The sequence below is a fragment of the Nerophis ophidion genome, linkage group LG07, assembly GCF_033978795.1.
Source record: "Nerophis ophidion isolate RoL-2023_Sa linkage group LG07, RoL_Noph_v1.0, whole genome shotgun sequence".
NCBI classification, from domain to species: Eukaryota; Metazoa; Chordata; class Actinopteri; order Syngnathiformes; family Syngnathidae; genus Nerophis; species Nerophis ophidion.
In genome coordinates, this window is record NC_084617.1 from 6,789,669 (window position 1) to 6,817,242 (window position 27,574).

Genomic DNA, 27,574 nt, shown 5'->3' on the forward strand with positions numbered 1-27,574 from the left:
AACATGTCTCCAGTGTAAGAGAGAACATGTCTCCAGTGTAAGAGAGAACATGTCTCCAGTCTAAGAGAGAACATGTCTCCAGTCTAAGAGAGAACATGTCTCCAGTCTAAGAGACAACATGTCTCCAGTGTAAGAGAGAACATGTCTCCAGTGTAAGAGAGAACATGTCTCCAGTCTAAGAGAGAACATAGTCCTGCAGAGATGAGTTCTTGCATCCAAGCAGACACCAGTATCAACCACTAATCACAACAAAATACTCATACGGGCTCCTCTTCAAACTCTGGTATGTGCAGACACGGCTTCAACGGTATTTTTGTGTCCATGAAAACACGACACTTTGGTGAGTTGACCTCTTTCATTCCTGCCTTTATGTCCTGGGACAGGACTTTCAGGTTTAGACGTCTATTGTGCAATTTTACCCGGAGATTACTTTATTGTTTGGGAAATAAAAGTGCATGATCGTGTTACCTCGGCATTGGATTCCCAGCCTTACACCATTACCCTTCTTGGGGGATTTACACTGGCTCTTAATTGTTTACAAAAGGTAAATAAAAACAGAATACAATGATTTGCTAATCATTTTCAACTTATATTCAACTGAATAGACAGCAGAGACAAGATACCCAAAGTTGGAACTGAAAAAGTGTTGCAAATATTAGCTCATTTGGAATTAGATGCCTGCGACAGGTTTCTCAAAAGCTGGCACAAGTGGCAAAAAAGACGGAGAACGTTGAGGGATGCTCATCAAACACTTATTGGGAACATGCCACAGGTGAACGGGCTAATTGGGAACAGGTGGTCGCCATGATTGGGTATGTCGTATTTCCTTGAATTGGCACCGGTGCGCTAATTAGTTTAAAGCCTCTTTTCACTCCGGCACTTACCAAAGGCATGCGGTAAAGTTAAGCATGCGCTAATTATTTTAAAACCTCTTCTCACTCCTGCACTTACCAAAGGCATGCGGTAAAGGAAAGCATGCGCTAATTATTTTAAAACCTCTTCTCACTTTGGCACTTACCAAAGGCATGCGGTAAAGGTAAGCATGCGCTAATTAATTTAAAAACTCTTCTCACTCCGGCACTTACCAAAGGCATGCGGTAAAGGAAAGCATGCGCTAATTAATTTAAAAACTCTTCTCACTCCGGCACTTACCAAAGGCATGCGGTAAAGGTAAGCATGCGCTAATTAATTTAAAAACTCTTCTCACTCCGGCACTTACCAAAGGCATGCGGTAAAGGAAAGCATGCACTATTTAATTTAAAACCTGTTCTCACTCCTGCACTTACCAAAGGCATGCGGTAAAGGAAAGCATGCGCTAATTATTTTAAAACCTCTTCTCACTTTGGCACTTACCAAAGGCATGCGGTAAAAGAAAGCATGCGCTAATTAATTTAAAACCTCTTCTCACTTTGGCACTTACCAAAGGCATGCGGTAAAGGAAAGCATGCGCTAATTATTTTAAAGCCTCTTCTCACTCCGGCACTTACCAAAGGCATGCGGTAAAGGAAAGCATGCGCTAATTATTTTAAAACCTCTTCTCACTTTGGCACTTACCAAAGGCATGCGGTAAAGGTAAGCATGCGCTAATTATTTTAAAACCTCTTCTCACTCCTGCACTTACCAAAGGCATGCGGTAAAGGAAAGCATGCGCTAATTAATTTAAAACCTCTTCTCACTTTGGCACTTACCAAAGGCATGCGGTAAAGGTAAGCATGCGCTAATTATTTTAAAACCTATTCTCACTTTGGCACTTACCAAAGGCATGCGGTAAAGGAAAGCATGCGCTAATTATTTTAAAACCTCTTCTCAGTTTGGCACTTACCAAAGGGATGCGGTAAAGGAAAGCATGCGCTAATTAGTTTAAAGCCTCTTCTCACTCCGGCACTTACCAAAGGCATGCGGTAAAGGAAAGCATGCGCTAATTATTTTAAAACCTCTTCTCACTTTGGCACTTACCAAAGGCATGCGGTAAAGGAAAGCATGCGCTAATTATTTTAAAACCTCTTCTCACTTTGGCACTTACCAAAGGCATGCGGTAAAGGAAAGCATGCGCTAATTAGTTTAAAGCCTCTTCTCACTCCGGCACTTACCAAAGGCATGCGGTAAAGGAAAGCATGCGCTAATTATTTTAAAACCTCTTCTCACTTTGGCACTTACCAAAGGCATGCGGTAAAGGAAAGCATGCGCTAATTATTTTAAAACCTCTTCTCACTTTGGCACTTACCAAAGGCATGCGGTAAAGGTAAGCATGCGCTAATTATTTTAAAACCTCTTCTCACTCCTGCACTTACCAAAGGCATGCGGTAAAGGAAAGCATGCGCTAATTATTTTAAAACCTCTTCTCACTTTGGCACTTACCAAAGGCATGCGGTAAAGGTAAGCATGTGCTAATTATTTTAAAACCTCTTCTTACTCCTGCAGTTACCAAAGGCATGCGGTAAAGGTAATCATGCGCTAATTATTTTAAAACCTCTTCTCACTTTGGCACTTACCAAAGGCAGGCAGTAAAAAATTTGAGAGTGATGTAAGTATACCATCATGAAAAGCACATTTAATAAAAAAAAAACATTACTATGGTCTTACCTGTACTTAGAAATTAAATCCATGCCAGCTCCTTCTGATCGAAAGCATCGATAACTTGTTTATAGAAGTCTTCCTTATCTTTCTTCAGTTTTAAAAGTCTCTCTGTCTCGATGGAGATCTTCCTTTTATTACCTCCTGCTTCGATTGAAAGTCCAGTTTAGAAAACTGATATCAGACCGTTGCTGTCAGTTAGCTCGGCTCCTCAAGTGCGAGGGCAGAATTATCCTCGGACAACTCCCCCTCCCGTTCTGCTCCATGGGTGATCTCTTTATCCCACCACCGCCACCAGGAAGTGTTCTTGTATAAATAATATACTGGGTATTTAGGACTGGAAGATGCTTTATTTCAGCCCGGTTGTTTACATAAACAGCAAAGAAGTGTTACATCCTAAAAAGTCCGTCCCAGCACATCGTTGTCACTTCTTCTGCAGCCGAGTAGTCGCAAGAAGGATCACTAGCGCCCTCTACCACCAGGAGGCGGGAGTCATTTAATGACTCATATTTGACACACGCAGCTACGGTATATTAATAAAACATAGCTGCTTACTGTTTTTTTTTAGCATATTCAATAGCTTGGACCTTAAATCCTACTGAATAGCTTTTAATCTTCTTCCCGTTATTGATTATTGAAATCAGCCTCCTCCATTTTGAAAATGATGACAGGGGAAGTGTCACTCATGACGTGACGAGTTTGACCCTGTGGAAATTGAAGGCAGGCGCATACTATATACCCGGCGGCAATTCAAGGAAATACGGTCCAAGCTGATTACCTGAAATGCTCAGTCGTTCCCAAACAAGGTCGGGGCGAGGGTCGCCACTTGGTCAACAAATCCCATCCATCCATTTTTTACCGCTTATTCCCTTTTGGGGTCGCTGGCGCCTAGCTCAGCTACAATCGAGCAAATTGTTAAAGAACAAAATCTCTCAAACCAGCTACTGCAAGGAATTTAGGGATTTCACCATCTACGGTGTGTAATATCATCCAAAGGTTCGACCCCAAAAGGGAACAAGCGGTAGAAATGGATGGATGGGTTCGGAGAATCTGGAGAAATCACTGTACGGTAAGCGGCGAGGCCGAAAACCAACATCGAATGCCCGTGACCTTGGATCCCTCAGGCGGTACTGCATCAAAAAGCGACGTAGGTGTGTAAGGGATATCACCACATGGGCTCAGGGACACTCCAGAAAACCACTGTCAGTAACTACAGTTGGTCGCTACTGTTATGATCCACTGCCGGGATCATGTTCAGTTTGGTTTTTGGACTCCCTCATTTCCCGTTTTTGTGCACCCTTGGGTTTGTTTTCTGTTTCCACCTGTCTCTGATTGTTGTCCGGGAGGCTCACCTGTTCCCCGAGCACTAATCAGTAGCACTTTTTAATACTGCCTTTTACGGTCAGTCAGAAAGTAAGCAGAGGTAGATTAATCATTCATTTTTTACAGCTTGTCCTTAATAATGTTGACAAAATAATAGGTGTATAAATGACACAATATGTTACTGCATATGTCAGCAGACTAATTAGGAGCCTTTGTTTGTTTACTTACTACTAAAAAACAAGTTGTCTAGTATGTTTACTATTTTATTTAAGGACTAAATAAGCAGAGCCTAAAAGAGCTGCAACCTGCCACCATGGCCCCCACACTCCCTCCCCTCTGTTGCTAGATATCTGGAGATGTAGGTTGTAATATGTATATGTGCTTTGCTAGGGAGGTTTTTTCCCATTCCAGACTGTGGGCCCCCTTAGGAGCCTGGTACTTGTGCAATGACAATAAAGGCCTATCCTATCCTATCCTAAATTGTAATAAAAAACATGTTTAATGTACCCTTAGATTTTTGTTAAAATAATGCCATTTTTTTGTGGTCCCATTTCTTTGGAAAAGTATCAAAGTACCAACATATTGGTACCGGGACAACCCTAAAGCCGTCTTTCTGCAGACCCGGGATCAGAGAGAAGCATCCCCCGTATAGACAGCGGCACCTTTTAATGACCGCATACGTCAGCAGACTAATTAGGAGTCTTTGTTTACTTACTACTAAAAGACAAGTTGTTTAGTATGTTTACTATTTTATTTAAGGACTAAATGGGCAGAGCCTGAAGAGCTGCAGCCTGCCACCATGGCCCCCACACCCCCTCCCCTCTGTTGCTAGATATCTGCAGATGTAGGTTTTAATATATAAATCTTCTTTGCTATGGAGTTTTTTTCCCCACTCCAGACTGTGGGCCCCCTTAGGAGCCTGGTACTTGTGCCATGACAATGAAGGCCTATCCTATCCTATCCTATCCTAAATTGCAATAAAAAACATGTTTAATGAATGTACCTTTAGATTTTTGTTAAAATAATGCCATTTTTTGTGGTCCCATTTCTTTGGAAAAGTATCAAAGTACCAACATATTGGTACCGGGACAACCCTAAAGTTGTCTTTCCGCTGACTCGGAATCAGAGAGAAGCACTCCCCTTCAAGACAGCGGCTCCTTTTAATGACCGCATATGTCAGCAGACTAATTAGGAGTCTTTGTTTACTTACTACTAAAAGACAAGTTGTTTAGTATTCTCACTATTTTATTTAAGGACTAAATGGGCAGCGCCTGAAGAGCTGCAGCCTGCCACCATGGCCCCCACACTCCCTCCCCTCTGTTGCTAGATATCTGCAGATGTAGGTTTTAATAGATAAATCTTCTTTGCTATGGAGTTTTTTCCCCACTCCAGACTGTGGCCCCCTTAGGAGCCTGGTACTTGTGCCATGACAATAAAGGCCTATCCTATCCTATCATAAATTGTAATAAAAAACAGGTTTAATGTACCCTTACATTTTTGTTAAAACAATGCCATTTTTTTGTGGTCCCATTTCTTTGGAAAAGTACCAAAGTACCAACATATTGGTACCGGGACAACCCTAAAGCCGTCTTTCCGCTGACCCGGGATCAGAGAGAAGCACTCCCCGTCTAGACAGCGGCACCTTTTAATGACCGCATATGTCAGCAGACTAATTAGGAGTCTTTGTTTACTTACTATTAAAAGGCAAGTTGTTTAGTATGTTTACTATTTTATTTAAGGACTAAATGGGCAGCGCCTAAAAGAGCTGCAACCTGCCACCATGGCCCCCACACCCCCTCCCCTCTGTTGCTAGATATCTGGAGATGTAGGTTGTAATATGTATATGTGGTTTGCTAGAAAGGGTTTTTTTCCCCACTCCAGATTGTGGGCCCCCTTAGGAGCCTGGTACTTGTGCCATGACAATAAAGGCCTATCCTATCCTATCATAAATTGTAATAAAAAACAGGTTTAATGTACCCTAAGATTTTTGGTAAAATAATGCCATTTTTTTGTAGTCCCATTTCTTTGGAAAAGTATCAAAGTACCAACATATTGGTACCGGGACAACCCTAAAGCCTTCTTTTCGCTGACCTGGGATCAGAGAGAAGCACTCCCCTTCAAGACAGCGGCACCTTTTAATGACCGCATATGTCAGCAGACTAATTAGGAGTCTTTGTTTACTTACTATTAAAAGACAAGTTGTTTAGTATGTTCACTATTTTATTTAAGGACTAAATGGGCAGAGCCTGAAGAGCTGCAGCCTGCCACCATGGCCCCCACACTCCCTCCCCTCTGTTGCTAGATATCTGGAGATGTACGTTGTAATATTTATATGTACTTGGCTATGGAGTTTTTTCCCCACTCCAGACTGTGGGCCCCTTAGGAGCCTGGTACTTGTGCCATGACAATAAAGGCCTATCCTACCCTATCATAAATTGTAATAAAAAACATGTTTAATGTACCCTAAGATTTTTGGTAAAATAATGGCATTTTTTTGTAGTCCCATTTCTTTGGGAAAGTATCAAAGTACCAACATATTGGTACCGGGACAACCCTAAAGTCGTCTTTCCGCTGACTTGGGATAAGAGAGTACCACTCTCCTTCTAGACAGCGGCTCCTTTTAATGACCGCATATGTCAGCAGACTAATTAGGAGTCTTTGTTTACTTACTACTAAAAGACAAGTTGTTTAGTATGTTTACTATTTTATTTAAGGACTAAATGGGCAGAGCCTGAAGAGCTGCAGCCTGCCACCATGGCCCCCACACTCCCTCCCCTCTGTTGCTAGATATCTGGAGATGTACGTTTTAATATGTATATGTGCTTTGCTATGGAGGTTTGTCTCCCACTCCAGACTGTGGGCCCCCTTAGGAGCCTGGTACTTGTGCAATGACAATAAAGGCCTATCCTACCCTATCATAAATTGTAATAAAAAACAGGTTTAATGTACCCTTAGATTTTTGTTAAAACAATGCCATTTTTTGTGGTCCCATTTCTTTGGAAAAGTATCAAAGTACCAACATATTGGTACCGGGACAACCCTAAAGCCTTCTTTTCACTGACCTGAAATCAGAGAGAAGCACTCCCCTTTAAGACAGCGGCTCCTTTTAATGACCGCATATGTCAGCAGACTAATTAGGAGTCTTTGTTTACTTACTACTAAAAGACAAGTTGTTTAGTATGTTTACTATTTTATTTAAGGACTAAATGGGCAGAGCCTGAAGAGCTGCAGCCTGCCACCATGGCCCCCGCACTCCCTCCCCTCTGTTGCTAGATATCTGCAGATGTAGGTTTTAATAGATAAATCTTCTTTGCTATGGAGTTTTTTTCCCCATTCCAGACTGTGGGCCCCCTTAGGAGCCTGGTACTTGTGCAATGACAATAAAGGCCTATCCTATCCTATCCTATCCTAAATTGTAATAAAAAAACATGTTTAATGTACCCTTAGATTTTTGTTAAAATAATGCCATTTTTTGTGGTCCCATTTCTTTGGAAAAGTATCAAAGTACCAACATATTGGTACCGGGACAACCCTAAAGCCTTCTTTTCACTGACCCGAAATCAGAGAGAAGCACTCCCCTTTAAGACAGCGGCACCTTTTAATGACTGCATATGTCAGCAGACTAATTAGGAGTCTTTGTTTACTTACTATTAAAAGACAAGTTGTTTAGTATGTTTACTATTTTATTTAAGGACTAAATGGGCAGCGCCTAAAAGAGATGCAACCTGCCACCATGGCCCCCACACTCCCTCCCCTCTGTTGCTAGATATCTGCAGATGTAGGTTTTAATAGATAAATCTTCTTTGCTATGGAGTTTTTTTCCCCACTCCAGACTGTGGGCCCCTTAGGAGCCTGGTACTTGTGCAATGACAATGAAGGCCTATCCTATCCTATCAAATTGTAATAAAAAACAGGTTTAATGTACCCTTAGATTTTTGTTAAAATAATGCCCATTTTTTGTGGTCCCATTTCTTTGGAAAAGTATCAAAGTACCAACATATTGGTACCGGGACAACCCTAAAGCCGTCATTCCGCTGACTCGGGATCAGAGAGAAGCACTCCCCTTCAAAACAGCGGCTCCTTTTAATGACCGCATATGTCAGCAGACTAATTAGGAGTCTTTGTTTACTTACTATTAAAAGGCAAGTTGTTTAGTATGTTTACTATTTTATTTAAGGACTAAATGGGCAGCATCTGAAGAGCTGCAGCCTGCCACCATGGCCCCCACACTCCCTCCCCTCTGTTGCTAGATATCTGCAGATGTAGGTTTTAATATATAAATCTTCTTTGCTATGGAGTTTTTTTCCCCACTCCAGACTATGGGCCCCCTTAGGAGTCTGGTACTTGTGCAATGACAATAAAGGCCTATCCTATCCTATCCTAAATTGCAATAAGAAACAGGTTTAATGTACCCTAAGATTTTTTTGTTAAAATAATGCCATTTTTTTGTGGTCCCATTTCTTTGGAAAAGTATCAAAGTACCAACATATTGGTACCGGGACAACCCTAAAGCCTTCTTTCCGCTGACCCGGGATCAGAGAGAAGCACTCTCCTTCTAGACAGCGGCTCCTTTTAATGACCGCATATGTCAGCAGACTAATTAGGAGTCTTTGTTTACTTACTACTAAAAGACAAGTTGTTTAGTATGTTTACTATTTTATTTAAGGCCTAAATGGGCAGAGCCTGAAGAGCTGCAACCTGCCACCATGGCCCCCACACCCCCTCCCCTCTGTTGCTAGATATCTGGAGATGTAGGTTTTAATATTTATATGTGGTTTGCTAGGAAGGGGTTTTTCCCCACTCCAGACTGTGGGCCCCCTTAGGAGCCTGGTACTTGTGCAATGACAATAAAGGCCTATCCTATCCTATCCAATCCTATCCTATCCTAAATTGTAATAAGAAACATGTTTAATGTACCCTTAGATTTTTGTTAAAACAATGCCATTTTTTGTGGTCCCATTTCTTTGGAAAAGTATCAAAGTACCAACATATTGGTACCGGGACAACCCTAAAGCCGTCTTCCCGCAGACCCGGGATCAGAGAGAAGCACTCCCCCGTCTAGACAGCGGCTCCTTTTAATGACGGCATATGTCAGCAGACTAATTAGGAGCCTTTGTTTGTTTACTTACTACTAAAACACAAGTTGTTTAGTATGTTTACTATTTTATTTAAGGACTAAATGGGCAGAGCCGGAAGAGCTGCAGCCTGCCACCATGGCCCCCACACCCCCTCCCCTCTGTTGCTGGATATCTGGAGATGTAGGTTTTAATATGTATATGTGCTTTGCTATGGAGGTTTGTCTCCCACTCCAGACTGTGGGCCCCCTTAGGAGCCTGGTACTTATGCAGTGACAATAAAGGCCTATCCTATCCTATCCTAAATTGCAATAAAAAAACATGTTTAATGTACCCTTAGATTTTTGTTAAAATAATGCCATTTTTTTGTGGTCCCATTTCTTTGGAAAAGTATCAAAGTACCAACATATTGGTACCGGGACAACCCTAAAGCCTTCTTTTCGCTGACCCGAAATCAGAGAGAAGCACTCCCCTTCAAGACAGCGGCTCCTTTTAATGACCGCATATGTCAGCAGACTAATTAGGAGTCTTTGTTTACTTACTACTAAAAGACAAGTTGTTTAGTATGTTTACTATTTTATTTAAGGCCTAAATGGGCAGAGCCTGAAGAGCTGCAGCCTGCCACCATGGCCCCCACACCCCCTCCCTTCTGTTGCTAGATATCTGGAGATGTACGTTGTAATACGTATTTATGCTTTGCTATGGAGGTTTTTTCCCCACTCCAGACTGTGGGCCCCCTTAGGAGCCTGGTACTTGTGCCATGACAATAAAGGCCTATCCTATCCTATCATAAATTGTAATAAAAAACAGGTTTAATGTACCCTTAGATTTTTGTTAAAATAATGCCCTTTTTTTGTGGTCCCATTTCTTTGGAAAAGTATCAAAGTACCAACATATTGGTACCGGGAAAACCCTAAAGCCTTCTTTCCGCTGACCCGGGATAAGAGAGTACCACTCTCCTTCAAGACAGCGGCTCCTTTTAATGACCGCATATGTCAGCAGACTAATTAGGAGCCTTTGTTTGTTTACTTACTACTAAAAGACAAGTTTTTTAGTATGTTTACTATTTTATTTAAGGACTAAATGGGCAGAGCCTGAAGAGCTGCAGCCTGCCACCATGGCCCCCACACTCCCTCCCCTCTGTTGCTAGATATCTGGAGATGTACGTTGTAATATGTATATGTGCTTGGCTATGGAGTTTTTTCCCCACTCCAGACTGTGGGCCCCTTAGGAGCCTGGTACTTGTGCCATGACAATAAAGGCCTATCCTACCCTATCCTATCCTATCCTAAATTGCAATTAAAAACATGTTTAATGAATGTACCTTTAGATTTTTGTTAAAATAATGCCATTTTTTTGTGGTCCCATTTCTTTGGAAAAGTATCAAAGTACCAACATATTGGTACCGGGACAACCCTCAAGCCGTTATTCCGCTGACTCTGGATAAGAGAGAAGCACTTTTGGTCTAGACAGCGGCACCTTTTAATGACCGCATATGTCAGCAGACTAATTAGGAGTCTTTGTTTACTTACTACTAAAAGACAAGTTGTTTAGTATGTTTACTATTTTATTTAAGGCCTAAATGGGCAGAGCCTGAAGAGCTGCAGCCTGCCACCATGGCCCCCACACCCCCTCCCTTCTGTTGCTAGATATCTGGAGATGTACGTTGTAATACGTATTTATGCTTTGCTATGGAGGTTTTTTCCCCACTCCAGACTGTGGGCCCCCTTAGGAGCCTGGTACTTGTGCCATGACAATAAAGGCCTATCCTATCCTATCATAAATTGTAATAAAAAACAGGTTTAATGTACCCTTAGATTTTTGTTAAAATAATGCCCTTTTTTTGTGGTCCCATTTCTTTGGGAAAGTATCAAAGTACCAACATATTGGTACCGGGACAACCCTGAAGTCGTCTTTCCGCTGACCCGGGATCAGAGAGAAGGACTCTCCTTCAAGACAGCGGCACCTTTTAATGACCGCATATGTCAGCAGACTAATTAGGAGTCTTTGTTTACTTACTACTAAAAGACAAGTTGCCTCGTATGTTTACTATTTTATTTAAGGACTAAATGGGCAGAGCCTGATGAGCTGCAGCCTGCCACCATGGCCCCCACACTCCCTCCCCTCTGTTGCTAGATATCTGGAGATGTAGGTTGTAATATTTATATGTGCTTGGCTATGGAGGTTTTCCCCCACTCCAGACTGTGGGCCCCCTTAGGAGCCTGGTACTTGTGCCATGACAATAAAGGCCTATCCTATCCTATCATAAATTGTAATAAAAAAACAGGGTTAATGTACCCTTAGATTTTTGTTAAAATAATGCCCTTTTTTTGTGGTCCCATTTCTTTGGGAAAGTATCAAAGTACCAACATATTGGTACCGGGACAACCCTAAAGCCGTCTTTCCGCTGACTCGGAATAAGAGAGTACCACTCTCCTTCTAGACAGCGGCTCCTTTTAATGACCGCATATGTCAGCAGACTAATTAGGAGTCTTTGTTTGTTTACTTACTACTAAAAGACAAGTTTTTTAGTATGTTTACTATTTTATTTGAGGACTAAATGGGCAGCACCCGAAGAACTGCAGCCTGCCACCATGGCCCCCACACCCCCTCCCCTCTGTTGCTAGATATCTGCAGATGTAGGTTTTAATAGATAAATCTTCTTTGCTATGGAGTTTTTTTCCCACTCCAGACTGTGGGCCCCCTTAGGAGCCTGGTACTTGTGCAATGACAATAAAGGCCTATCCTATCCTATCATAAATTGTAATAAAAAAACAGGTTTAATGTACCCTTAGATTTTTGTTAAAATAATGCCCTTTTTTTGTGGTCCCATTTCTTTGGAAAAGTATCAAAGTACCAACATATTGGTACCGGGACAACCCTGAAGTCGTCTTTCCGCTGACTCGGGATAAGAGAGTACCACTCTCCTTCTAGACAGCGGCTCCTTTTAATGACCGCATATGTCAGCAGACTAATTAGGAGTCTTTGTTTACTTACTACTAAAAGACAAGTTGTTTAGTATGTTTACTATTTTATTTAAGGACTAAATGGGCAGCGCCTAAAAGAGCTGCAACCTGCCACCATGGCCCCCACACCCCCTCCCCTCTGTTGCTAGATATCTGGAGATGTACGTTGTAATATGTATTTATGCTTTTTATGGAGGTTTTTTCCCCACTCCAGACTGTGGGCCCCTTAGGAGCCTGGTACTTGTGCAATGACAATAAAGGCCTATCCTATCCTATCCAATCCTAAATTGTAATAAAAAACATGTTTAATGTACCCTTAGATTTTTGTTAAAATAATGCCATTTTTTTGTGGTCCCATTTCTTTGGAAAAGTATCAAAGTACCAACATATTGGTACCGGGACAACTCTAAAGATATCTTTCCGCTGACCCGGGATAAGAGAGTACCACTCTCCTTCAAGACAGCGGCTCCTTTTAATGACCGCATATGTCAGCAGACTAATTAGGAGCCTTTGTTTGTTTACTTACTACTAAAAGACAAGTTTTTTAGTATGTTTACTATTTTATTTGAGGACTAAATGGGCAGAGCCTGAAGAGCTGCAGCCTGCCACCATGGCCCCCACACTCCCTCCCCTCTGTTGCTAGATATCTGGAGATGTACGTTTTAATATATAAATCTGCTTTGCTACGGAGTTTTTTTCCCCACTCCAGACTGTGGGCCCCTTAGGAGCCTGGTACTTGTGCCATGACAATAAAGGCCTATCCTATCCTATCATAAATTGTAATAAAAAACAGGTTTAATGTACTCTAAGATTTTTGTTAGAATAATGCCATTTTTTGTGGTCCCATTTCTTTGGAAAAGTATCAAAGTACCAACATATTGGTACCGGGACAACCCTAAAGCCGTCTTCCCGCAGACCCGGGATCAGAGAGAAGCATCCCCCGTCTAGACAGCGGCTCCTTTTAATGACCGCATCCCGGAGCATTCCGAGCCTTTTTTCTTCAACCTGGTCCGAGGGGGGGGCCAACTTATCCGAACCCGCTTTCTGGCAATTTCCTGATCTTTGTTCTCCGGGGCCACGTCATCGCTCTCTGAGCTCAAATCGCCGAGGCGTGGCGCTCCGCCAGAGCATACTAGAAAGTGGATTACGCCGCGAGACAAAATGAAATATCAGTCAAGTGTGGTTCACATGTGAGAAAGAGGACTAGACCTGGACCTGACATGCTGCCCTCATTAAGCCCCAATTAGGGCCCTTGATTGTGAAACAATGGCGTCATGTTCAATGAAACTTCGTTCAATTAGCAAACAGGTCTCCCATTCAGGCACCCCCCGATTCTCCCAAATCCGACCCCCCGCCTCCTCCCCCGGGGTCCCTGCCCTGCGTCCCCAACATCGGGTCTTGGCATGCTCGGAACATTCAGGACAAACAAGACTCCTCCCCCAGCTCCACTCCCACCCCTCCGAACACACCCATTTGATTGTGATTGACAGCGTCTTTGTCCCATTGTGGGGACCCGTCGCCTCTGATGAAGACGCAGGGTCCGCGCCCGTCCCGTCCTGTCCCGTACCGCCGGGTCCACCAAGGGCGCGGTGAGACCTGCAAGGGAGCTCCCGGGTGTTCGCAGACAGGACAACAAGTCCCTGGTCTGTCGGTGGAAACGGTGGGCTGGGGGGGGGGGAGTTGTGCGTCTGAGGAGGCCGTCATTAGGACTGGCCCCTCCCCGGGGATGGGAACCAGGTCACATTCTCTCACATCGCACAAAGCGCGGTGTATGCGCCATAGGGGCGGGGGGTCCAAGGGAGGGTTTTTTCTTTTTTTTTTTTTTTGATGGGTAGCAGGCCATGACCTCTTTATATCCATCAACAGATCACTAACTCCACCCGTAGTTGTGCACATAAAACACGTTCACACAAACACACACATTCTTGTTGTTGATACATTCTTGAGACCTGTGACAAATGCATACCGGAAGTGGAAAAATCAGCTGGCGGGTTTTTGGGGGGGATGACTAGGGAAGTCCCTTTTTAGCTTGTTTTGCTGCCTTTGCACCTGTCAATGTTTACTTTTGTATAGACATTAAATCAACAAAAAAATCCTAACTTTGGAGCAATGTTCACAGACTCTGGTATTTGGCTCTCTATTAGATGCTATGGTTTTCCTGTATTGGGATCATGAGTTTGGTCCTAAATTGTTCACCGGTCCTTATATAAATGGTACTTTTCCTTGTTGATGTCTCAAGAAGGATAGAAATACAAGAACACACACATTCTTGTATTTGGTACCTCATTGAGACTTCTGAAAAATGCCTACCAAATGTCATAGAATCAGCTAGCGGGTTTTTGGGGGATGAATAGGGAAGTCCTTCTTTAGCTGCCGTCTTGTTTTATCATATATTGCTGCCTTTGCACTTGTCAATGTTTACTTTTGTACGCACATTAAATCAACAAAAAATCCTGACTTTGGAGCAATGTTCATGGACTCTGGTATTTGGCTCTCTATTAGATGCAATAGTTTTACTGTATTGGGACCATGATTTCGGTCCTAACTTGGTCACCGGTCCTCATATGGATGGTACTTTTCCTTGTTGATGTCTCAAGAAGGGTAGAAATACAAGAACACACACATTCTTATTTGTTACCTTATTGAGATTTCTGAAAAATGCCGACCAAATGTCGTAAAATCAGCTGGCGTGTTTTGGGGGGAGGAATAGGGAAGTCCTTCTTTAGCTGCCGTCTTGTTTTCGTCATATATTGCTGCCTTTGCACCTGTCAATGTTTACTTTTGTATAGACATGAAATCAACGAAAAAATTCTGACTTTGGAGCAATGTTCACGGACTCTGGTATTTGGCTCTCTATCAGATGCAATGGTTTTCCTGTATAGGGATCATGAGTTCGGTCCTAACTTGTTCACCGGTCCTCATATGGAAGGTACTTTTCCTTGTTGATGTCTTAAGAAGGGTAGAAATACAAGAACACACACAAACACACACATTCTTATATTTGTTACCTTTTTGAGACTTCTGAAAAATGCCTACCAAATGTCGTAAAATCAGCTGGCGGGTTTTTTGGGGGATGAATAGGGAAGTCCTTCTTTAGCTGCCGTCTTGTTTTATCATATATTGCTGCCTTTGCACCTGTCAATGTTTACTTTTGTATGCACATTAAATCAACAAAAAAATCCTGACTTTGGAGCAATGTTCACGGACTCTGGTATTTGGCTCTCTATTAGATGCAATGGTTTTCCTGTATTGGGACCATGAGTTCGGTCCTAACTTGTTCACCGGTCCTCATATGGATGGTACTTTTCCTTGTTGATGTCCCAAGAAGGGTCGAAATACAAGAACACACACACACACATTTTTGTATTTGTTACCTTTTGATACTTCTGAAAAATGCCTACCAAAAGTCATAAAATCAGCTGGCGGGTTTTTGGGGGATGAATAGGGAAGTCCTTCTTTAGCTGCCGTCTTGTTTTCATCATATATTGCTGCCTTTGCACTTGTCAATGTTTACTTTTGTATAGACATTAAATCAACAAAAAAAATCCTGACTTTGGAGCAATGTTCACGGACTCTAGTATTTGGCTCTCTATTAGATGCAATGGTTTTTCTGTATTGGGACCATGATTTCGGTCCTAACTTGTTCACCGGTCCTCATATGGACGGTACTTTTCCTTGTTGATGTCTCAAGAAGGGTAGAAATACAAGAACACACACATTCTTGTATTTGTTACCTTATTGAGACTTCTGAAAAATGCCGACCAAATGTCGTAAAATCAGCTGGCGGGTTTTTGGGGGATGAATAGGGAAGTCCTTCTTTAGCTGCCGTCTTGTTTTTGTCATATACTGCTGCCTTTGCACCTGTCAATGTTTACTTTCGTACGCACATTAAATCAACAAAAAATCCTGACTTTGGAGCAATGTTCACAGACTCTAGTATTTGGCTCTCTATTAGATGCAATGGAATTCCTGTATTGGGACCATGATTTCGATCCTAACTTGTTCACCGGTCCTCATATGGACGGTACTTTTCCTTGTTGATGTCTCAAGAAAGGTAGAAATACAAGAACACACACATTCTTGTATTTGTTACCTTCTTGAGACTTCTGAAAAATGCCGACCAAATGTCATAAAATCAGATGGCGGGTTTTTTGGGGGGATGAATAGGGAAGTCCTTCTTTAGCTGCTGTCTTGTTTTATCATATATTGCTGCCTTTGCACCTGTCAATGTTTACTTTTGTATGCACATTAAATCAACAAAAAAATCCTGACTTTGGAGCAATGTTCACGGACTCCGGTATTTGGCTCTCTATTAGATGCAATGGTTTTCCTGCATTGGGATCATGAGTTCGGTCCTAACTTGTTCACCGGTCCTCATATGGACGGTACTTTTCCTTGTTGATGTCTCAAGAAGGGGAGAAATACAAGAACAAACACACACATTCTTGTATTTGTTACCTTATTGAGACTTCTGAAAAATGCCTACCAAAAGTCATAAAATCAGCTGGCGGGTTTTTGGCGGATGAATAGGGAAGTCCTTCTTTAGCTGCCGTCTTGTTTTTGTCATATATTGCTGCCTTTGCACTTGTCAATGTTTACTTTTGTATGCACATTAAATCAACAAAAAAATCCTGACTTTGGAGCAATGTTCACAGACTCTGGTATTTGGCTCTCTATTAGATGCAATGGAATTCCTGCATTGGGACCATGAGTTCGGTCCTAACTTGTTCACCGGTCTTCATATGGACGGTACTTTTCCTTGTTGATGTCTCAAGAAGGGTAGAAATACAAGAACACACACATTCTTGTATTTGTTACCTTATTGAGACTTCTGAAAAATGCCTACCAAATGTCGTATAATCAGCTGGCGGGTTTTTGGGGGATGAATAGGGAAGTCCTTCTTTAGCTGCCGTCTTGTTTTTGTCATATATTGCTGCCTTTGCACCTGTCAATCAATCAATGTTTATTTATATAGCCCCAAATCACAAATGTCTCAAAGGACTGCACAAATCATTACGACTACAACATCCTCGGAAGAACCCACAAATGTTTACTTTTGTATAGACATTAAATCAACAAAAAATCCTGACTTTGGAGCAATGTTCACGGACTCTAGTATTTGGTTCTCTATTAGATGCAATGGTTTTCCTGCATTGGGATCATGATTTCGATCCTAACTTCTTCACCGGTCCACATATGGACGGTACTTTTCCTTGTTGATGTCTCAAGAAGGGTAGAAATACAATAACACACACAAACACACACATTCTAGTACTTGGTACCTTATTGAGACTTCTGAAAAATGCCTACCAAAAGTAGCAAAATCAGCTGGCGGGTTTTTGGGGGATGAATAGGGAAGTCCTTCTTTAGCTGCTGTCTTGTTTTATCATATACTGCTGCCTTTGCACCTGTCAATGTTTACTTTTGTATGCACATTAAATCAACATGACTTTGGAGCAATGTTCACGGATTCTCGTATTTGGCTCTCTATTAAATGCAATGGTTTTTCTGTATTGGGATCATGATTTCGGTCCTAACTTGTTCACCGGTCCTCATATGGACGGTACTTTTCCTTGTTGATGTCTCAAGAAGGCTAGAAATACAAGAACACACACATTCTTGTATTTGTTGCCTTCTTGAGACTTCTGAAAAATGCCTACCAAAAGTCGGAAAATCAGCTGGCGTGTTTTTGGGGGATGAATAGGGAAGTCCTTCTTTAGCTGCCGTCTTGTTTTCGTCATATATTGCTGCCTTTGCACCTGTCAATGTTTACTTTTGTATAGACATGAAATCAACATGACTTTGGAGCAATGTTCACGGACTCTAGTATTTAGCTCTCTATCAGATGCAATGGTTTTCCTGTATTGGGACCATGATTTCGATCCTAACTTGTTCACCAGTCCTCATATGGAAGGTACTTATATTTGTTGATGTCTCAAGAAGGGTAGAAATACAAGAACACACACATTCTTGTATTTGTTGCCTTCTTGAGACTTCTGAAAAATGCCGACCAAATGTCGTAAAATCAGCTGGCGGGTTTTTGGGGGATGAATAGGGAAGTCCTTCTTTAGCTGCCGTCTGGTTTTATCATATATTGCTGCCTTTGCACTTGTCAATGTTTACTTTTGTATAGACATTAAATCAACAAAAAAATCCTGACTTTGGAGCAATGTTCACAAACTCTAGTATTTGATTCTCTATTAGATGCAATGGTTTTCCTGTATTGGGAGCATGATTTCGGTCCTAACTTGTTCACCGGTCCTCATATGGACGGTACTTTTCCTTGTTGATATCTTAAGAAGGCTAGAAATACAAGAACATACACAAACACACACATTCTTGTATTTGTTACCTTATTGAGACTTCTGAAAAATGCCTACCAAATGTCGTAAAATCAGCTGGCGGGTTTTCGGGGGATGAATAGGGAAGTCCTTCTTTAGCTGCCGTCTTGTTTTTGTCATATATTTCTGCCTTTGCACCTGTCAATGTTTACTTTTGTATGCACATTAAATCAACAAAAAAATCCTGACTTTGGAGCAATGTTCACAAACTCTAGTATTTGGTTCTCTATTAGATGCTATGGAATTCCTGTATTGGGACCATGAGTTCGGTCCTAACTTGTTCACCGGTCCTCATATGGACGGTACTTTTCCTTGTTGATGTCTCAAGAAGGCTAGAAATACAAAAACACACACAAACACACACATTCTTATATTTGTTACCTTCTTGAGACTTCTGAAAAATGCCTACCAAAAGTCATAAAATCAGCTGGCGGGTTTTTGGGGGATGAATAGGGAAGTCCTTCTTTAGCTGCCGTCTTGTTTTATCATATATTGCTGCCTTTGCACCTGTCAATGTTTACTTTTGTATAGACATTAAATCTACAAAAAAATCTTGACTTTGGAGCAATGTTCACAAACTCTAGTATTTGGTTCTCTATTAAATGCAATGGAATTCCTGTATTGGGACCAAGATTTCGGTCCCAACTTGTTCACCGGTCCTCATATGGACGGTACTTTTCCTTGTTTATGTCTCAAGAAGGGTAGAAATACAAGAACACACACATTCTTGTATTTGGTACCTTATTGAGACTTCTGAAAAATGCCTACCAAATGTCGTATAATCAGCTGGCGGGTTTTTGGGGGATGAATAGGGAAGTCCTTCTTTAGCTGCCGTCTTGTTTTTGTCATATATTGCTGCCTTTGCACCTGTCAATGTTTACTTTTGTATAGACATTAAATCAACAAAAAATCCTGACTTTGGAGCAATGTTCACGGACTCTAGTATTTGGTTCTCTATTAGATGCAATGGTTTTCCTGTATTGGGACCATGATTTCGATCCTAACTTGTTCACCGGTCCTCATATGGACGGTACTTTTTTTCCTTGTTGATGTCTCAAGAAGGTTTGAAATACCATAACACACACACACACACACACACACACACACACACACACACACACACACACACACACACACACACACACGCTAATGGGCACATGGACAAACATGCAAACGTAAACACTTCACCCTGCATGAGGCCTAACATGCTAACATGAACTTGTTGCATTTGAGTGTTTTTTATTCAGACTGCAGATAGCAAAACGCCACATTAAATAGTTTTGTAATTTAAATTTTATTTGATTATATTGCTGCAACAAATCCAATAAGGAATTTAACCAGCTCATTACTACCTAACCCTCAACATACTTAGTTACTCTCCTTTTTCACTTTAATTTGGGGGGTCAGCAACCCGCGGCTCTTTAGCGCCGCCCTGGTGGATTCTTGGAGCTTTTTCAAAAATGTATGGAAATGGGGGGAAAAAAATGGGTTAAGAAATATATTTTTTGTTGTACTATGGTTCAAACACGACACAAACATTCCTAATTGTTAGAAATCCCACTTTTTAATATGTTTACGCTTCACTGATGAGAGCTTTTAGCCAGCGGCGTTTTGTCCCACTAATTTCCGCGGCCCTTGAACTCACCGTTGTGTGGACTGTGACTCAGCAGTTTGTTCACATGTACAACTTTCTCCGACGCTGCCACAAAAAGACCTGTTTCGTGCCACTCCTTCTTTGTCTCGTTTCGTCCAACAAACGTTTTATACTGTGCGTGAATGCATTAAAGTGAGCTTTATTGACTTGTTATGGAGTGCTAATCAGGAATAACTGCAAGCTAATCGATGCTAACATGCTATTCAGGCTAGCTTTATGTACATATTGCATCATTATGCCTCGTTTGTAGCTATATTTAATTTCCTTTACTTATGTCCTCTTTTTATTTAGTTTATTTTTTACATGTTTCATGACACATTATCTGTATGTAATATTAGCTTTATTTCTGATAGTTGTTCAATATTTTTGTCAACAAAGATGTGCGTCAACCTGCGACACAGTCATTTTGATAGTAGCCTATTATAGCTAATTAGCTACTTACATCATGTGTTGTCTTCATTATAACACTTAAATAAGACCTAGAGTAATTTTGATAGTAGGCTAATATAGACACTTTCATCATGTGTTGTCTTCATTATAACACTTGTATAAGACCTAAAGTAATTTTGATAGTAGGCTAATAGACACTTACATCATGTGTTGTCTTCATTATAACACTTAAATAAGACCTAAAGTAATTTTGATAGTAGGCTAATAGACACTTACATCATGTGTTGTCTTCATTATAACACTTATATAAGACCTAAAGTAATTTTGATAGTAGGCTATTATAGACACTTTTATCATGTGTTGTCTTCATTATAACACTTTTATAAGACCTAAAGTAATTTTGATAGTAAGCTAATATAGACACTTACATCATGTGTTGTCTTCATTATAACACTTAAATAAGACCTAAAGTAATTTTGATAGTAGGCTAATAGACACATCATGTGTTGTCTTCATTATAACACTTATATAAGACCTAAAGTAATTTTGATAGTAGGCTATTATAGACACTTTTATCATGTGTTGTCTTCATTATAACACTTTTATAAGACCTAAAGTAATTTTGATAGTAGGCTAATATCGGCACTTTCATCATGTGTTGTCTTCATTATAACACTTATATAAGACCTAAAGTAATTTTGATAGTAGGCTAATAGACACTTACATCATGTGTTGTCTTCATTATAACACTTAAATAAGACCTAAAGTAATTTTGATAGTAGGCTAATACAGACACTTTCATCATGTGTTGTCTTCATTATAACACTTATATAAGACCTAAAGTAATTTTGATAGTAGGCTATTATAGACACTTTTATCATGTGTTGTCTTCATTATAACACTTTTATAAGACCTAAAGTAATTTTGATAGTAGGCTAATATCGGCACTTTCATCATGTGTTGTCTTCATTATAACACTTAAATAAGACCTAAAGTAATTTTGATAGTAGGCTAATATAGACACTTTCATCATGTGTTGTCTTCATTATAACACTTAAATAAGACCTAAAGTAATTTTGATAGTAGGCTATTATAGACACTTTTATCACGTGTTGTCTTCATTATAACACTTTTATAAGACCTAAAGTAATTTTGATAGTAAGCTAATATAGACACTTACATCATGTGTTGTCTTCATTATAACACTTAAATAAGACCTAAAGTAATTTTGATAGTAGGCTAATACAGACACTTTCATCATGTGTTGTCTTCATTATAACACTTATATAAGACCTAAAGTAATTTTGATAGTAGGCTATTATAGACACTTTTATCATGTGTTGTCTTCATTATAACACTTTTATAAGACCTCAAGTAATTTTCATAGTAGGCTAATATCGGCACTTTCATTATGTGTTGTCTTCATTATAACACTTATATAAGACCTAAAGTAATTTTGATAGTAGGCTAATAGACACTTACATCATGTGTTGTCTTCATTATAACACTTAAATAAGACCTAAAGTAATTTTGATAGTAGGCTAATATAGACACTTTCATCATGTGTTGTCTTCATTATAACACTTAAATAAGACCTAAAGTAATTTTGATAGTAGGCTATTATAGACACTTTTATCATGTGTTGTCTTCATTATAACACTTTTATAAGACCTAAAGTAATTTTGATAGTAAGCTAATATAGACACTTACATCATGTGTTGTCTTCATTATAACACTTAAATAAGACCTAAAGTAATTTTGATAGTAGGCTAATAGACACTTACATCATGTGTTGTCTTCATTATAACACTTAAATAAGACCTAAAGTAATTTTGATAGTAGGCTAATATAGACACTTTCATCATGTGTTGTCTTCATTATAACACTTAAATAAGACCTAAAGTAATTTTGATAGTAGGCTATTATAGACACTTTCATCATGTGTTGTCTTCATTATAACACTTAAATAAGACCTAAAGTAATTTTGATAGTAGGCTAATATAGACACTTTCATCATGTGTTGTCTTCATTATAACACTTAAATAAGACCTAAAGTAATTTTGATAGTAGGCTATTATAGACACTTTTATCACGTGTTGTCTTCATTATAACCCTTTTATAAGACCTAAAGTAATTTTGATAGTAAGCTAATATAGACACTTACATCATGTGTTGTCTTCATTATAACACTTAAATAAGACCTAAAGTAATTTTGATAGTAGGCTAATACAGACACTTTCATCATGTGTTGTCTTCATTATAACACTTTTATAAGACCTAAAGTAATTTTCATAGTAGGCTAATATCGGCACTTTCATTATGTGTTGTCTTCATTATAACACTTATATAAGACCTAAAGTAATTTTGATAGTAGGCTAGTAGACACTTACATCATGTGTTGTCTTCATTATAACACTTAAATAAGACCTAAAGTAATTTCGATAGTAGGCTAATAGACACATCATATGTTGTCTTCATTATAACACTTAAATAAGACCTAAAGTAATTTTGATAGTAGGCTAATATAGATACTTTCATCATGTGTTGTCTTCATTATAACACTTAAATAAGACCTAAAGTAATTTTGATAGTAGGCTAATATAGACACATCATGTGTTGTCTTCATTATAACACTTATGTAAGACCTAAAGTAATTTTGATAGTAGGCTAATATAGACACTTAAAACATGTGTTGTCTTCATTATAACACTTATGAGTCTTTTAATTTTTTGCGGCTCCAGACCGATTATTTTTTTTTTGTATTTGTGGTCCAATATGGCTCTTTCAACATTTCGTGTTGCCGACCCCTGCTTTAATGCATTTGTTTATCTTAGTTTGATTTGTCGAGTACTAATTGAACACTTCTGTGGAGGTTGCCCTCCTGCGGGTTCTTCTGACCACAAAGATGCTCCCCTGGGCCCGGTCGTCCGGGTAACAAGTTTTTCATTTTCATATAGCGGTAAGTTTTTGCTTCCCAGCAAAAATGTCTCTCAGCCTCATGCGTCCGCTCACCAGCCACTCCAACCACGTCGCTCGTCCCGGCTGCTGCTAATAAGGGCGACAGGTGATCATATAACAAGTCTCAGCTTGGTAATCTACTCACCTGGCGCTGACTTTGAGGCCGGTCCTTACACACACCCTCTCCGTGGCAGGCCCGCAGACCACACCCCCCGCCATAAGTTTGTTTTACTATCATTTTTGCCCCCATATTATTGTCATTTCCAGTGTACTTGAGTGACCAGAACATAATTAGCTTTCAAATGAAAGGTTGTACGAATTGCTGGAATAAATTATAATAAAATATATTGTGTTTACTATTGGTATACTAACATGAAATGCATTTTTTATACATTTTTAAAATGAATTAATATGCCATTAATCCTATTATTGTTCCGGTTGACATCATCTGTTGCATTTTTAAACTCTCTGCTTCCTTTTCTATTTGCCTAATATTTCTCAGAGTTTGTATTTATTAATCGTTCAATGATGTGGCCAAATTTTATCCAACTAAAAGTTGTATATCTTTTTTTTTTTAAGTATAAAACATCTCGTGTTCACTATCTGTATACAAATATATTTTTAAAATTAAATTAATTTAAAAACATATTCTTTATTTATGAGTATGTTATTTATTTTACTATTATTATTATTATCATCACAATTAACCTCACTTGTTTATTGCATTTTTTTAAACTATCAACTTAATTCTCTATTTGTCTAATATATATCCATCCATCCATTTTCTACCCCTTATTCCCTTTGGGGTCGCGGGGGGCGCTGGTGCCTATCTCAGCTACAATCGGGCGGAAGGCGGCGTACACCCTGGACAAGTCGCCACCACAACGCAGTAATATTTATTAGATTGATTTATGTATTTTTATTTATTTATTTTTATGTATTGTATTTTTTCATCCATACTGTACTGTACATAAATACAAATATTTATTAGATTGTATTTATGTACAGTACTGTATGGATTTATTGTTGCACATTTGATAAAAAATAAAACATGTTTGTTTTATTATTACAGAAATAAAACATCCATGATGTGGCCAAATTTGTAATTTATTTGTAATTTAATTATTAAAATATTTAATTTATTATTATCATTATCTAAATATTTCTACTTATTTTTATAATACTTTACCAAATGTATATATATTCTCTATTTTAAGAATATTTTTTTATTATTACAGAAATAAAACATCCACGTGTTCAGTAAACACACATACTGATCGAAACATATTTGTGATTTAATTTACTATTATTGTCATTATATAAATATTTTTACTTATTTTTATAATACGTTACTAAATTTATATATATTCTCTATTTTAAGAATATTTTTTATTATTACAGAAATAAAACATCCATGTGTTCACTAAACACATGGATGTTTAGTGAACACATGGATACATAATTTAATTATTATTATTTAATAATTTAATTATTAAAATATTTAATTTATTATTGTCATTATCTAAATATTTTTACTTATTTTTATAATACGTTACTAAATTTATACATATATTCTATTCTAAGAATTATATTTAAAAAAATAAAAATAACAAAGCTTGTGTTTGTTGTGTGTTTTTTTTTAGGAGTTGGTGAAGTCTGCTCTTTGAGGAAAAACCTGTGAAACACTGCCATCTATAGGTGAGTAGGGCGCATTGCACCCCTTTTTTTCTGCTCTATTGAAACTTTTAAAAGATTAAATCAGATTGGAATTTATTCAAAAATCGGTCCGACAAATGGAAGAATATGTGACGTACCCTTAAAAAGCGACACCAAAAGATTACAAATTAAAACAGCAGTTATGACAACATGAATAATATTAAGGGCACGATAAAATGTATTCTTTGTCATATTCTACATGTTAAGATAATTAAAATGTCATTATTATTATTATTATTGTTATTAATGAGTTGTGCTTCGTCGTCGTTGTTGTTGTGTGCGTTTCCTAAAGTCCATCCCAAACTGTTGAAAATTAAATATATTTCTGAATATGTGCATGAACTGTACACTGGTGCTTGAAGAAGGTACCGGGGCTGCGTGGGCGTGCTGATCGGGGCCCCCCCCCCCCGGGGGCTAGATGGTGCGTCGGCGCAGGCAGCTGCAGGTCAGGCACTTGAGGATGCTCATGGTGATGTGCATGAGCGGCCCCAGGTTGAAGAGCAGGTTGTAGAAGGTGTTGACGGACAGCCGCCCGTCTCGTCGGCGTACTTCAGGGCCACGATGGGCGTGTACATGCTGTTGGTCAGGTTCCGGAAGCGAGGGCTGCTGGACTCGATGACCTTTTTAGTGCACTGGAGGGGCGAGAGGCCAGGGGGGGGACGTTTTTATCAAGCGTCTTACACTTAAGTCCTGAGAATTTGCGAAATTTGGTCGTACTCTCAAACTTGAGAATAAAAGGCTATTTATCAACTTTTTTTAAAGGCCTACTGAAAGTCACTACTAGCGACCACGCAGTCTGATAGTTTATATATCAATGATGAAATATTAACATTGCAACACATGCCAATACGGCCGCTTTAGTTTACTAAATTGCAACATTAAATTTTGCGCAAAGTATTTTGCGTGCACGTGACGTCTCGGATTGTAGCGGACGTTTTGTTCCAGCCCGATCCCAGCTATAAGTCTGCTTTAATCGCATAATTCCACAATATTCTGGACATCTGTGTTGCTGACTCTTTTGCAATTTGTTCAATGAATAATGGAGACGTCAAAGAGAAAGACGTAGGTGAAAAGCGGTGTATTGCGGCTGCCTTTGGTAACACAAACATGTTTCATCAATCGATCAATCAATCAATGTTTACTTATATAGCCCTAAATCACTAGTGTCTCAAAGGGCTGCACAAACCACAACACAAACCACTACGACATCCTCGGTAGGCCCACATAAGGGCAAGGAAAACTCACACCCAGTGGGACGTCGGTGACAATGATGACTATGAGAAACCTTGGAGAGGAGGAAAGCAATGTACTTATATAGCCCTAAATCACTAGTGTCTCAAAGGGCTGCACAAACCACAACACAAACCACTACGACATCCTCGGTAGGCCCGACATAAGGGCAAGGAAAACTCACACCCAGTGGGACGTTGGTGACAATGATGACTGTGAGAACCTTGGAGAGGAGCAAAGCAATGTACTTAAAAAGCCCTAAATCACTTGTGTCTCAAAGGGCTGCACAAACCACAACACGAACCACTACGACATCCTCGGTAGGCCCACATAAGGGCAAGGAAAAACTCACACCCAGTGGGACGTCGGTGACAATGATGACTATGAGAAACCTTGGAGAGGAGGAAAGCAATGTACTTATATAGCCCTAAATCACTGGTGTCTCAAAGGGCTGCACAAACCACAACACAAACCACTACGACATTCTCGGTAGGCCCACATAAGGGCAAGGAAAACTCACACCCAGTGGGACGTGGGTGACAATGATGACTATGAGAAACCTTGGAGAGGAGGAAAGCAATGTACTTACATAGCCCTAAATCACTTGTGTCTCAAAGGGCTGCACAAACCACTACGACATCCTCGGTAGGCCCACATAAGGGCAAGGAAAACTCACACCCGGTGGGACGTCGGTGACATTGATGACTATGAGAAACCTTGGAGAGGAGCAAAGCAATGTACTTAAATAGCCCTAAATCACTAGTGTCTCAAAGGGCTGCACAAACCACTACGACATCCTCGGTAGGCCCACATAAGGGCAAGGAAAACTCACACCCAGTGGGACGTCGGTGACAATGATGACTATGAGAAACCTTGGAGAGGAGGAAAGCAATGTACTTAAATAGCCCTAAATCACTTGTGTCTCAAAGGGCTGCACAAACCACAACACAAACCACTACGACGTCCTCGGTAGGCCCACATAAGGGCAAGGAAAAGTCACACCCAGTGGGACGTGGGTGGACAATGATGACTATGAGAAACCTTGGAGAGGAGGAAAGCAATGTACTTAAATAGCCCTAAATCACTTGTGTCTCAAAGGGCTGCACAAACCACAACACAAACCACTACGACGTCCTCGGTAGGCCCACATAAGGGCAAGGAAAAGTCACACCCAGTGGGACGTGGGTGACAATGATGACTATGAGAAACCTTGGAGAGGAGGAAAGCAATGTACTTATATAGCCCTAAATCACTAGTGTCTCAAAGGGCTGCACAAACCACTACGACATCCTCGGTAGGCCCACATAAGGGCAAGGAAAAACTCACACCCAGTGGGACGTCGGTGAC

At 39.9% G+C, this 27,574-nt stretch overlaps 1 protein-coding gene and 1 pseudogene across 2 annotated transcripts in view; both read right to left on the reverse strand.

The window, feature by feature from the left end:
* The window catches only part of nudt1 (nudix (nucleoside diphosphate linked moiety X)-type motif 1), a 134,627-nt gene that overhangs the window by 14,484 nt on the left and 92,569 nt on the right, over positions 1-27,574 (reverse strand). The window lies entirely within an intron of this gene.
* Positions 25,035-27,574, reverse strand: part of LOC133555848 (retinol dehydrogenase 8-like) — a 42,274-nt pseudogene continuing 39,734 nt past the window's right edge.